The following is a 13,700-nucleotide window of genomic DNA, read 5'->3' as shown; positions in this document are numbered from 1 at the left end:
AGGTGAAAACAAGTAAGAAAAGAACCTGGAAAAACAGATTAATTTATCACTTGAATAATTTTGCCTCACTCTTAAGAAAACTTATTTCTCAACCCACCTAATGTGTACTAAGGCATGGCTTTCCACTTTGCCCCAGGATTCTTTATTTGCATTTGTAAAATAAAACAAAATGCTTTATTGTAGGTTTTCTATAAATTGCAAATTTCATTGAATTTCAGAGTCTTTTGTTTAATATGACTATATGTTAACATGTAAATAAGTTTGTCTTTAGAGCTAACAAATCCTAATAAATAATACTCATTTCCCACCACTCATGGAAGGCACAGATGATAGTAGGAGTTCTGTAAGAGTTGCACACTAATGGGGTTTTAGGCAGGGATTCTTGAACCTTGTGAATTATATCTAATTTTTTTCTTCCCTGGTGGAAACCTTAACAGTATAGCGTAGTGTTAAAGCATGGGTTTTAACATTAATGAAAAGCTTAGCTTGTCACTCTCACTTAACTGGATGTGTAAAATTATCCTACCGTTTTAACCCTCAGTTTCTTCATCAGTAAAATGGGAATAATAATAAATACTCCATATAATTTAAATATATAATTATCTAGTTTAAATTAACATTTATATGTTAGTTTCTAATTTTGTAATTGTATATAATCATAGAACAAATAAATGATCCAAATAGCTTTTTTCTTATATTTGAAAAATATAATATTTGGTTTATATTAAAGAATATATGCAATCATATATGTTATAGAACATAAGAAAATGAACAGGCATGAGCTCACCATTCAGTTTAGGAAGGATAATGTGACCACTAGTAGCTCATCTGCCCAAGTATTCTTCTTCAACTCAATCCTTTCCTCCCCTCTTTTAGGTAACCACTAACTCTTGAGTTTCAAGTTCATCATTCCTTTGCCTTTGAATAATAATATAAAGTATTTCTATAATAGATATTTTACATAAATAATGTGTATTTTCTCTCTGTATTAGTTAGTTTTGTTTCTCAATTATATATATATATTTTTAAAAGCATGTTGTATATAGTTTTCTGCAACAGTTTTTCCCCTTTGTGTTTCCAAGCTTGATTCCCGTTATTGTGTCTAACTTCAGTGCCTTTCTTTTCAATGCTGTATGACATTCTTTGTGTGACTGTGTCACAAATTTTTTATCCTGGTGATGGGTATTTAGGTTGTTCACCATTTCTTCCTCTGTGAACAGTGTTACTGCTGTGTATAAGTTTGTATGTATCTCCCAGTACACACATGCAAGAATTTCCTTGTGATACTGATGTAGAAGTTGAATTGTTGGTGTGTTAGTCCATTTTGCATTGCTATAAAGGAATATCTGAGACTGGGTAATTTATAAAGAAGAGAGGTTTATTTGGCTCACGGTTCTGAAGACTGTACAGGCATGGCACCAACATCTTGGCTTCTGGTGAGGCTTCAGGGAACTTTTACTCAAGATGGAAGGCAGCGGGAGCAGGCATGTCAAATGGCGAGAGGGAGCAAGAGAGAGAGGAGGAGATGCTAGGCTCCTTTAAACAACCAACTGTAACAGAGCTAACTGGTAAACTAACAGAACCAACAGAGTGAGAACTCACTTATTACCATAGGGAGGGCTCCAAGCCATTTGTGAGGGATCTACCCCCATGACCCAAGTGCCTCCCCTTAGGCTCCACCTCCAACATCAGGGATCACATTTCAACATGAGATTTGGAGAACTCAGACATCCAAACTGTATCAGCTGGGCTTCAGGGTATTTGGATGTTCCATTTTATAAGATGATGTTAAATTGTTTTCTAAAGTGGATGTGCCTGTTTAATGCCATCCAGTAGGGTATAAGCATTTGCATTGTTCTGCATCTTTCCCAGTTTTTGATGTAGTAAGAATTCTTAATTTTGCCAAGCCAGTGGGTATACATGATATCTCAGTGGTATCTTAATTTGTGTATATATCTCTGATTATCAGAAAGACAGCAGCTCTTCATGTGCTTAAGGGTCATTCTTTCTTCCTCTCTTACGAAACTCCAGCTTGGGTTTTTTGCTCAGTTATCTATTAGGTTGTCTTTTCTGCATTGGTTTATAGGAGTTCTTTATATATTCTGCATACTTATCCTTTGTCGGATCTATGTTGCAAATATCTTCTTTTAGTTCATAGCTTGGCTTTTTACTTTATTTTGATGTTTTGAAAATAAGGTCTTACTTCTTTTCCATATTCTCTTAATTATGCTGCCCACTGCGCTGTTTACTGGCAGAAACAGTCATCCCTCCTGACAGACCCTTTTCAGATACCCTGGAAGCTAATACAAGCATAGTATTATGTAGTATACAAAGTAGGATTTCCACAGAGACCTACTTTAAAAAATTTTTGCCAACTCTCAGATTGCTACTTCAACCCACTGCAGAACTGACAAGTCAAATTTTGAATTGAGAGCAGCTTCTAGCTCTGATCCAAACCAAGTCAGTCCACAGATAGGATCTCAGGTCAGGAGGTTCTTAATGTGGTAGAATATGAGTATTTTCTTTTATAGTTAACTAAAAAGATATTCTCTTATATTTTCTGCTGAAAGTTTCAGAAGTTTACCTTTCTCAATTAAGCCTTTAATCTGTCTGGACTTGTGTCTGTGATGTGAGGTGGGAACCCAATATCCTTCTATATTTCTTGTACTGCACAATGGCTCTTTGAGAATGGAGAAGGATGTATGTATCCAACTCCTTGCACAGTTCTAGGCACGTGGAAGGTACTCTTAAAAGGTTAGCTGTTGCTATTTTAACTTATTGTCTCCTGTTTTTTCAGTTGATTGGTGCAATCCTTCCTGAAATAATATGTGTGTGCATTTTAGGAATGACAATTAAGGCAGATTTGCATTGGGCTAAGAAACCAACCTGGAACTCTTCTTTCCCCAACTTCCCCTTAGTATTGTTAGAAGCTTTATCTGTAAGTTTAATCACAGAGTAAATAATAAATAATGAGTTAATTGATTTGATCATTTATTTCCTTTTGGACTTGGCTGGTAATTAAGGAATTTCTCTGGCATCTTACCAAACACCTGCTCCCTTTTCTCTCAATAATCAAATAGTCTTTTATTACAAAGTTAATTTTGTTACTCTGGAATTTACTTATTTGGCCCTGTATCACCATAGACATACTCTCTAACTCCATCATGGATGGTGGGGGCTCCAGCCATGATTTGGAAGTTCTCCTTAAGTCAATTCCTTCGTGAATGTCTTGGTCCAGATTGTACACACTGTACAGAAAACTTGCTTTAGGGGCCTTTTCCAATTTCTTAGCTATGCTTTAGTGGAAAGGAAAGGCAGAGAAATACTTCTTGGAAAATTAAAACTGCTTAACAACACTCCTGGGGCGCATTGAGTGCACATGATGAAATCTGGAAAGTAAAACATGAAACTTTATAAAGTCAGCATAAAAATCACCATAAAAATTGGAGGAAAGTAGTTAGTTATATGGCTGAGGACGACTGCCTGTTTATTGCTCGAGTGTGGTCGTGGAGATTCACTCTGAGGCCAAAGTACTCTTAGGCAGAAGGTAGGTGGAAATGCAGGCTGCTGCTTGCAGTAGGGAACAATAAACCCAGTTACTTGGGAGGTAAGCCTTCAATCTGGGTTGTAAAATTATACTCCATGCTCAAGGCTTTTCAGAGGTGCTCAACCACCTTGTACAGATGAGTTTGTTAACTTCCTGGATGGTTTCCAGAGAGGTGGAAAGATGAAAAGACTCATAATGATGAATGGCCTTCCCTCTTTCCCTGCATGTATATTGTTCTGCTGGATTTCTAGAATGGACTCTGTACATTGTAGATGTTGTTGGTGCCCTGCACAGATCCCCTTTACTGGGTCAGGATACTCAGTCCTTGACTAATTGAGGGAGTTAGCTGCTAATACCTCATGCCTGTACCTTTCACTGGAAGATTCTGCTCTGCCAGGGTAGGAACCCTCTAGCCTGGAGATGACTGGGAGGTAACCTTCATCCTCCACTCTGGAGTGACCTTGTACCCAGTAACTGACATCTCTGAGTGAAGTCAATGATTGGGAGTATCAAACCCAACCCCCTGCTTCCTGGCAGCACAAACTTTGTACAGTTTACTTCAGAGCTTTTTGTGGGATCAGACGGAGGCTGGGCTTATCTCAACTCCTGTGCAGCTTCCCTCACCTTCTTCCAGTTTCTCCTGATCCTGAGAGCACTTCCTCAAGCTCTCATTTGCATGTGAATCCCCACATCAGGCTCTGCCTCCAGGGAACATGATCTAACACAGATTCTTTCTCTATTTTTCTCCCCCAGCCTGTCATACTTTGCTCAGGGCGTGGAGTGTTTCCACTTGAGTCTTCCCTGATCTGTTAGGTTCTTTTGAGGTCTGGTTTCATGTGTTGGTCATCTTTAGACGTTTACCAAACCTCCCAACCCCCATGCCCTGCCTAAGTACCTTCTCAGTGCTGTCGCAGGGATCATGGAGTAGGGGAAGGTGGCATTTGCAGAGGCCAAGAGGAGCTGAGAGGGGACTTCTGATGTTGGTGTAAGATCTGCCATTGGTAATTTGGACACTCTCTACAGGCAGGCAGAGGACAAAGCATGCTTCTGCCTTTGTGAGGAAGATAACATTCTGATTTTTCAGCCTTAGTGATGCTGTGGGAATTGCTGTTCAGCTGAGTTGAGTGGAGAAATTGGCACCTCCAGCTTTGGTGCTGTGCTGTGTGCTCAGGGACAGCCTGGGCCGAGGGCTGACCTTGGTTGTGCCTAGATCCAGAGCTGCCACACTTCTGCAGATGGGATCCTGGTCTCTATGTCTCCCCGACTCGCCCTCACCTTCCAGTTACTGCTCTCCCTCCTTTATTTTTTGTGTTGGTCCCCATGTTTCTGATGTCCACTGAGTTGTCAGAGCCAGAAATTTTGTGAATCATCCTGATTACTGCTGAGTGTCATTCTCCAGTATCTAACCAGCCACTGAGGCATAGCTGCCTTTCTGGTCTGCTCCTCCTGCCTTTGTCTTTTCTGATAACTTCTTGTCTCATTTGCCAGTATCTAACAGCCACTGAGCCATAGCTGCCTTTGTGGTCTGCTTCTCCTACCCTTGTCTTTGTTTCGATGCTCCTTGCTTCTGATCTGGACTCCCACTCTCATCATCTTAAGGCCTCCCTGAGCCCAAGCTCCTCCTCTTCTAGGCAAGTGACCACCATCTCCATGGTAACCTTTCTAAAGCATGCAACACTAAAAACTCTTGGGTGACTTCCTGTGACCTCCAAAGGAAGTCCCAGCTCTGCTAGAATGGGACCAAAGCCCAGCTCCACCTTGACCTTGTGTCATAGTCTTGCTTCTTGTTCCCTCTCCTTAGCCGGGCAGATCCTTGTCCTTTGATAAAGGCTTCCTGTCACCTCCTGAGGGCTCTTGTGCTTCTCGCAGGCAGGTGCCATTACCTTTACCGCTGTGCCTCCTGCCATTGCTCCTCTCACATGCTGTCCACCATCTGCCTGCAAGTGCCCAGGCAGGGTCTTACTCATCATTACGTCATTGCTTCAATAGAAGTCTTATATTTTGTACACAGTAGTCAAGAAGGAAATGACTTAAAAAATTCTTAATTTTTCTTAATACAAGGGTTTTTGTATTTGATTAAAAGTAACAATAAAATTCTTAATTTTCTTAAATACATTCTTAATTGATTTCTAATCTTTTTTGTTATTATTGAAAAGTAAAAAACTTGAGTTCCCCTTTTCATTAAAAAACTTAGTAGTGGCTGGGCGCAGTGGCTCGCGCCTGTAATCTCAGTACTTTGGGAGGCTGAGTGGGGTGGATCACCTGCGGTCAGGAGTTTGAGACCAGCCTGGCCAACATGGTGAAACCCTGTCTCTACTAAAAATACAAAAATTAGCCGAGCGTGGTGGCACGCACCTGTAATCCCAGCTACTCGGGAGGCTGAGGCAGGAGAATCACTTGAACCTGGGAGATGGAAGTTGCAGTGAGCCGAGATCATACCATTGCACTCCAGCCTGGGCAACAAGAGTGAAACCCCATCTCAGAAAAAAAAAAACAAAAAAACAAAAAACTTAGTAGTGTCTGTTGTTTCAGGCAATCCCTAATGGCAAGAGGTTCTCTGAATTGAGTAGTGCCTTAAGTAGTTTGGATTTTATTAGTCATAATAGGATCTGCAGATGTTTGGCCAGTAACCCTATTTGTGTGCATGATACATTATTCGTATCAGACCCGGGGTCACAAGCTCAAATGTTCTCCAGGGCTCAGGCTGTGTCACAGAAACAAGCGTGTCAGAAAAGCAGTAAAAGCCCCTCTGGTCAAGGGCTGCTGACCTCTGCCTTGGCATCCTGAGCATCTGGAGAAGGTGGGAGCGTGGAGCCCTGAGAGTGCATCGCATCTGACAGGGCGGCTGCTTCTCAGCTCTGGCCTGTGGCTGCTGTGTAGTGAATGGACCCCATGTTGAGATCCTTGGATATTGCAAGAGAAACCAGAGATACAGATTTGTACCAGAAGCTGTCTTAATTTTTAAAGATTGTCAACTGATTCAAAACAATTTTAAAGCCAAAATAAAACAATGAACAAACCAAAGCCTGCTTCTGGTCAAAGTGCATTTGGACTTGAGGGCTGAATCGTATGTCACTGACTGACTTTTGTTTCGAGGCTTCCGGTCCAGATAGTGTCCCTAGGGCATATTTGTGGTGACTTTGGGAGCCCATGTCACTGGTGTTGACTTTGGGGACTATAACTTTGGATCAGAGTCCTAGTGGCAGGAATTTGACACCTTGTTTGCTGATGAAGGAGGGAATTTTAGGTAATTTTCTCCTCCCAAAATGACCCTGGCACCCCTTTTGTTAGTGTGGCTTGTTCCTTATGCTTTATTTATTTATTTTTTGAGACGGAGCCTTGCTGTGTTGCCAGGCTTGAGTGCAGTGGTGCAATCTTGTCTCACTGCAGCCTCCGCCTCCCAGGTTCAAGCAATTCTCCTGCCTTGGCCTCCCAAGTAGCTGGGACTACAGGCGTGTGCCACCACGCCCAGCTAGTTTTTGTATTTTTAGTAGAGACGAGGTTTCACTATGTTGGCCAGGATGGTCTTGATCTCTTGACCTCATGATTCGTCCGCCTTAGCCTCCCAAAGTGCTGGGATTACAGGGGTGAGCCACCATGCCTGGCCTTTTTTTTTTTTTTTTTTTTAGAGAAAAGATCTTGCTCTGTTGCCCAGTTTGGAGTGTAGTGGTGCAATCATAGCTCACTGCAACCTTGAACTCCTGTACCCACTCTTTTCATGTGAAGCAACCAAATTGGCTGATTGATGTGCTGGGATAAAGGTGTCTCCAAGGAGATGAGTCAGTGCCACAGGCAGGATTTCTTTTTTTTAATCATCATTTGGTTTTTTAAAAAAATGTGTTTGTTGGTAAAGTTCTAGAGAGTAGAACTGCCCATCTGCTGAAACCTAAGTACTGGATGCTTCCTAAGTAAATGTGTTTCAGGCATTAGAGTTGTCCTTAGTCTATTCAGGCATGTATAAAAAGGACAACAGGAGAATTTAGGGATGGGTACAGCTATCAGGAAGGTGGTGGTTTTACATAAATTTTTCTCTCCACTTGTCCATATGTAAATATATCAGTGCTTTAGCAGGCCTGTTAGTTTAAAATATGGATTGCCATTTGAAAACTTGACATTTTCCTAGATGTCTAAAACCTTAGTTCATCTAGCCTGCTCACATCATTTAATAGAAAAAATCATTGCTACCACATGGTTTACCAGTTTGTCAGCTGTTCTTTTATATTACATTATTTTATGATTATATAATTAATTTGTTTTACATTTTAAAAGCTGCTTGTTTTGCTGGTAGAAATATAGATTGGTATGGGTTTTGTGGAAGACAAATAGGTAGTCTTTATCAACAGCCTTAACAATGGTTATATTGTTTGACCTGGTGATTCTACTTGTAGTAAGATATGCTAAAACAGTAATCAAAGAAGTGCAAAAGAAATAATTCATGAAGATGTTCATTGCTGTGTGATTTATGACCATGGAAAATATGCAACAGCCTAAATTGGGGAATAGTTAATAAAGTTATGCTTCATCTATCTGATGAAATATCATTCATACATTAAGTGTTGTTTCTGATGAACTTTTTTTTGATTGTTTGTTTTTTGTTTTTTGAGATGGAGTCTTTCTCTGTTGCTCAGGATGGAGTGCAGTGGTGCAGTCTCAGCTCACTGCAACCTCTGCCTCCTGGGTTCAAGTGATTCTCCTGCTTCAACCTCCTGAGTAGCTGGGACTACAGGTGCATGCCACCACATATGGCTAGTTTTTTTTTTCTCTTTTTTTTTTTAGTAGAGACGGGGTTTCACCCTATTGGCCAGGCTGGTCTTGAACTCCTGACCTCATGATCCACCTGTGTTGGATTACAGGCGTGAGCCACTGTGCCTGGCCTGTGAAGAACAATTAATGACAGTGGAATTAATGCTCTTGATATAATGATAAGTGGAAATAACCCAGTTTTAGTTAAAATATCCATGTGTGTCTGTCTCTGTGTATGTGTATAACTAGACAGTAAGATTTAAGGGAATATTCTTACTGTCTAGTCTATTAACAGTGATTTTCTCTGGGTGGTTTAATTATTTTCCAGATTTCCTACAATGAACATATATTGCTTTTTAATCAGGAAAAAATCCAAGTTTTTTTTTTTTTTAACTATTGAATATACTTGATTAAAAAAAAATACTGCGTGTTATATGACCTAGCAATTCCATTCCTAGGTGTATACCCCAAATAATTGAAAGCAGTGACTCAAACAGATACTCGTATGGCAAGGTTCATTGTAGCGTTATTCACAAGATTCAAAAAATGGACACAACCCAAGTGTGCATCAGCAGATGAATGGATAAGCAAAATGTGGTTTATATGCACAATGGAATATTATTTAGTCACTAAAAGGAATGTAGTTCTGATACATGTGCCAACATGGAGGAACCTTGAAAACATTATGCTAATAAGTCAAATAAGCCAGTTACAAAAGGACAAATATTGTATGCTTCCTATTGTATGAAATATCAAGACTAGGCAGATTCATAGAGAAAAAAAGTGGACTAGAAGATACCAAGGAGTGAGGAAAGATTGGAATGGGGAGTTATTGATTGATAGTTACAGCATTTCTGTCTGGGGTGATGAAAAAGGTTTGGAAATAGTAGTGATGATTGTATAACAATTGTGAATACAACTAATGTCGCTGAATTGTACACCTAAAAATGACTAAATGGCAAATTTTGTTGTGTGTATGTTATGATGATTTAGAAAAATTGACAAAAAGTTTTTTGTCAAAACTGTGTTAGCCAATTGTGTGTTCTGCTATTTTACCCATGGTGTTTGCTTTCAATGACAGTGGCTATCACTTTTTAGTTCATTTATCTCAATTTTTGCTTTTTCACTTTTACCCCTGCAGACATGCCTGTGCTTTAAATGGGTTTGTTGTTTTGAAGGTTTCAGATGCCAGGCTCAGATGCTGACAATAGAGCCAGGAGGGTAATGAGGCATCTAGGAGGATTTTAAAAAATGTATAAGAAGAAATGTGTCACTTTTTTTTTTTTTTTTTTTTTTTTGAGACGGAGTCTCACTCTGTGGCCCACGCTGGAGTGCAGTGGCGCCATCTCGGTTCACTGCAAGCTCCGCTTCCTGGGTTCACGCCATTCTCCTGCCACAGCCTCCCGGGTAGCTGGGACTACAGGCGCCTGCCACCACACCCAGCTAATTTTTCGTATTTTTAGTAGAGATGGGTGTCACCGTGTTAGCCAGGATGGTCTCGATCTCCTGACCTCGTGATCCACCCGCCTCGGCCTCCCAAAGTGCTGGTTTTACAGGCGTGAGCCACCGCACCCGGCCATACATTGCATTCTTGACTGGGAGGAGAAGGAAGAAAGAGAAGCCCTGGTGGTAACCAGCAGCCTGCGGATAATCGTTCTGGAATGTTGAAAAGTATTCTGGCGAATCAGACAGCACTTGAAGAAATACGGCCAGCACTTTTTTGCTTTGAAGATTCTTTTGGCAGCTAGAAGTGCTAGAGGAAGATCTTTACTTATTTTCTCTGCTTCCTGCTATTTAAGGAATTTGTTTCACTTGCAGTTTAACACTAGTCCATTTTCTTTCCCTTTCAAAGGAAAGACGGGCCCCATCTGAGATGTGAAAGATGGCAGGTGGCTGAGGCTGCTTCTCTTAAAGTTACCTCTTAGCAATCCATCTAAAAATGATTATGGAATACAAGAAATTGGGGTCAGCAGGGATCTTGGCAGTAGGCAGGCAGCCAGATCCCTCTCAGGGGAGTTTGAGGTGTCTAGACTTGATGCTTTTGAGCTCTTGGTACGTTTCCAGATCATTGTTTGGCTCCTAGCTGCTTCTGTTGGAATTTACACAGCTTGGAGAGGTTTGTTGGGCTAACTCTCGGTTCTGCTTAAATCAACTGAAAAAGTGACCACTTTTGTATCCATCAAAGACTCTTCCCTTTGCTCAGGATGCCCTCCCTGAGATTCATTTATTTACCCAAGAAGACTTTCATTTTCCTTTTATCTTGGCTTTTAGAGTAAGAGTTAGCAGAGTCTGTTTGTCCTGCTTTTCTTTTTTGTTTGCACCAGATCTTGATATAATACAGTCTCCTGTGTATATATGGTTACTGAAGTATTAAATATAAAACATTGACCTTTTATTCTTTCAAGTTATTTCCTTAAATACTGATATTGCAACTGTTCATCCTTCTGTGTTTAGCTTGAGGAGAAAGCAATTTTTTAATGTTTCATTCACCCATCGGACAAACGTTAATTGAGTACATCTACCATTCTCAACACCTGGCACACCTCAGCAAATAACTTGGAGACCCTGTGCTCAGGGAATTCACATTCTGGGGAGGCAAATGGTGAAGCACATTTCAGAGTTAAAGGGCTTCTGATATGAGTAAGTACAGGGAGCTGTTGGAGCCCAAGGTGGATACCTAATCTCGTTTGGGGACTGGGAAGACTTCCTGGCGGTGGTGACATCTACGCTGAGTCTCAAAAGACAGTAGGAGTTGGGCATGCCAAGGGCTGTGGGATTGTTCAAGCAGAGAGGCCAGGGGTGAAGGAGAACATCATCTATTTGGGAAAAGATAAGAACTTCAGCATGCGAGCAGTGTAGCCTGTGAGGGAAGGTGAGGAAGGGACAGGGAAGTAGATACGAAATTCCAAAGGCCTTTTGCTGTGAGATCGTGGCACTCTCAGAAAATACTTAAAAAAGGGAAATGAGTTGGCAATTTCTTTTTTTTTTTTTGAGACGGAGTCTCGCTCTGTTGCCCAGGCTGGAGTGCAGTGGCCAGATCTCAGCTCACGGCAAGCTCCACCTCCCGGGTTTACGCCATTCTCCTGCCTCAGCCTCCGGAGTAGCTGGGACTACAGGCGCCAGCCACCTCGCCGGGCTAGCTTTTTTTGTATTTTTTAGTAGAGACGGGGTTTCACCGTGTTAGCCAGGATGGTCTCGAACTCCTGACCTCGTGATCCGCCCGTCTCGGCCTCCCAAAGTGCTGGGATTACAGGCTTGAGCCACTGCGCCTGGCCTGAGTTGGCAATTTCATACATTCATATTATCAACACGGCAAACCAGATATAGGACATCTCCATCAGCCCAGAAAGTTCCCAGTGCCCATTTCCGGTCAGTCATCCACCCCACCTCTCTACAGCCGCTTTCTGAGTTTTATCACCAGTTGCATCTTTCTCAGATATCATGAAAATGATGTTATGTAGTAGGTGTTCTGCTGTGTCTGTCTCTCTTCAGTCAACGTAATACTTTGGAGCTCAGCCACATTGTTGCCTGTATCAGTCGTAGCTCCTTTTCATTGCTGAGTAGTGTTCCATTGTATGGGTTCACCCAGTTTGCTTATATATTCTGTTTTTTGTTGTTGTTTTGTTTTGAGGTGGAGTTTTGCTCTTGTTGCCCAGGCTGGAGTGCAATGGCGCGATCTCGTTTCACAGCAACCTCCGCCTCCTGGATTCAAGCCATTCTCCTGCCGCAGCCTCTGGAGCAGATGGGATTACAGGTGTGCACCACCACACCCGGCTAATTTTGTATTTTTAGTAGAGACAGGGTTTCTCCATGTTGGTCAGGTTGGTCTCGAACTCTGGACCTCAGATGATCCACCTGCCTCGGCCTCCCAGAGTGTTGGGATTACAGGCATGAGCCACCGCGCCCGGCTTACTTATATGTTTTATTGATGGACATTTGGGTTGTTTCTAGCTTTTGGCTTTAATGAATAAAATTGTTGTGAACATTTCTTGTGTAAGTCTTTTTTGCGGACATATATTTCTATTTCTCTTAGTTAAATACTTAATCATGGGATTGCTAGGTCTGGCTGTCTGTTAAAGAATATATGGAGTGGGCTGGGTATGGTGGATTATGCCTGTTGTCCCAGTGCTTTGGGAGGCCGAGGTAGGAGGATTGCTTGAGGCCAGGAGTTTGATACCAGCCTGAACAACATAGTGAGACCTCATCCCTCTGATTAGCCAGGTGTGGTGGCATGTACCTGTAGTCCCAGCTACAGGAGGCTGAGGCAGGAGGATCACTTGAGCCCAGGATTTTGAGACTTAGGTTCAAGACTGGCAGTTTGAAAAACAGTGATGTAAAAGGCAGACAGAGGGAAAAGACTGGCTAGTAAGATAGAAGGAAACCCAGGAGTGTGTGCATTAATTGAGGGCTCGGGAAGATGTTCCAGAGAAGCCAGGTCAAGTGTGGTCTGAATGTGTTTGTGGAGTTTGGCCACTATGGCCATGCTGGTGTGCTGCTACTGTAGCTAGGGGAGTTTCACTGGAGGGGTGGGGAAGGAAGCCAGATTCACTGGGAGAGAAGTTGGGACAGATATATCAAGAAGCTTGACTGTGAAGAAGAGGTCATAGTTGGATCAGCTGTTAGGTCTGAGGGGATTTTTTTTTTTTTTTAAGATGAGAGAGTTGGCTAGATGTGGTGGATCACGCCTGTAATCTCAGCACTTTGGGAGGCTAAGGTGGGTGGATCACGAGGTCAGGAGTTTGAGACCAACCTGGCCAATATGGTGAAACCCTGTCTGTACTAAAAATACAAAAATTAGCTGGGTGTGGTGTCATGCGCCTGTAGTCCCAGCTACTCTGGAGGCTGAGGCAGGAGAATCGTTTGAACCTGGGAGGCGGAGGTTGCAGTGAGCCAAGATTGTACCTCTGCACTGCACTCCAGCCTGGGCAACAGTGTGAGACTCTGTCTCAAAAAAAAAAAAAAAAAAAAAAAAACAGGGTGACAGAGTCTTGCTTGGCACATTAAACTGACAGAGAGGGAAGTGTGAGAGCGTAAGAGAGCATTAATGTAGTAGAGCGAATGCCTAGGAAGTCTAGCATGGATAGAGTTCTGAGCTGGGATACATGTTGACCTGAAGCAGGAGGAAGGACATTTATCCACTGAATGGGAAGGAAGACATTGATGGATACAGATGAAGGTGAGTTTGAGGGCAGGAAGTTGAAGGTGTTCTTGGTTTACTCTCTGTAAAATAGGAGGTGAGGTTATCTTCTGAGAGTAGAGTGGGAGGAAGGGGTGATGGTGGGCCCTGAGGCTGGGGCAAAATGGGGGAGGTTTGAAAAAGCCTCTGGCCAGGCGTGGTGGCTCACACCTGTAGTCTCAGCACTTTGGGAGGCTGAGACGGGAGGATCCCTTGAGCTTAGGAGTTTGAGAC

At 42.2% G+C, this 13,700-nt stretch overlaps 1 protein-coding gene across 1 annotated transcript in view; it reads left to right on the top strand.

The window, feature by feature from the left end:
• LOC108539187 (oxysterol-binding protein-related protein 10-like) overlaps positions 1-13,700 on the top strand; it is a 246,133-nt gene that overhangs the window by 30,392 nt on the left and 202,041 nt on the right. The gene's annotated exons all lie outside the window — the stretch shown is intronic.

Source organism: Rhinopithecus bieti, unplaced genomic scaffold, assembly GCF_001698545.2.
Source record: "Rhinopithecus bieti isolate Rb0 unplaced genomic scaffold, ASM169854v2 scaffold_17429, whole genome shotgun sequence".
NCBI classification, from domain to species: domain Eukaryota; kingdom Metazoa; phylum Chordata; class Mammalia; order Primates; family Cercopithecidae; genus Rhinopithecus; species Rhinopithecus bieti.
Note: the sequence above shows the minus strand (reverse complement) of the source record. Positions and strands in the feature narration are given on the sequence as shown.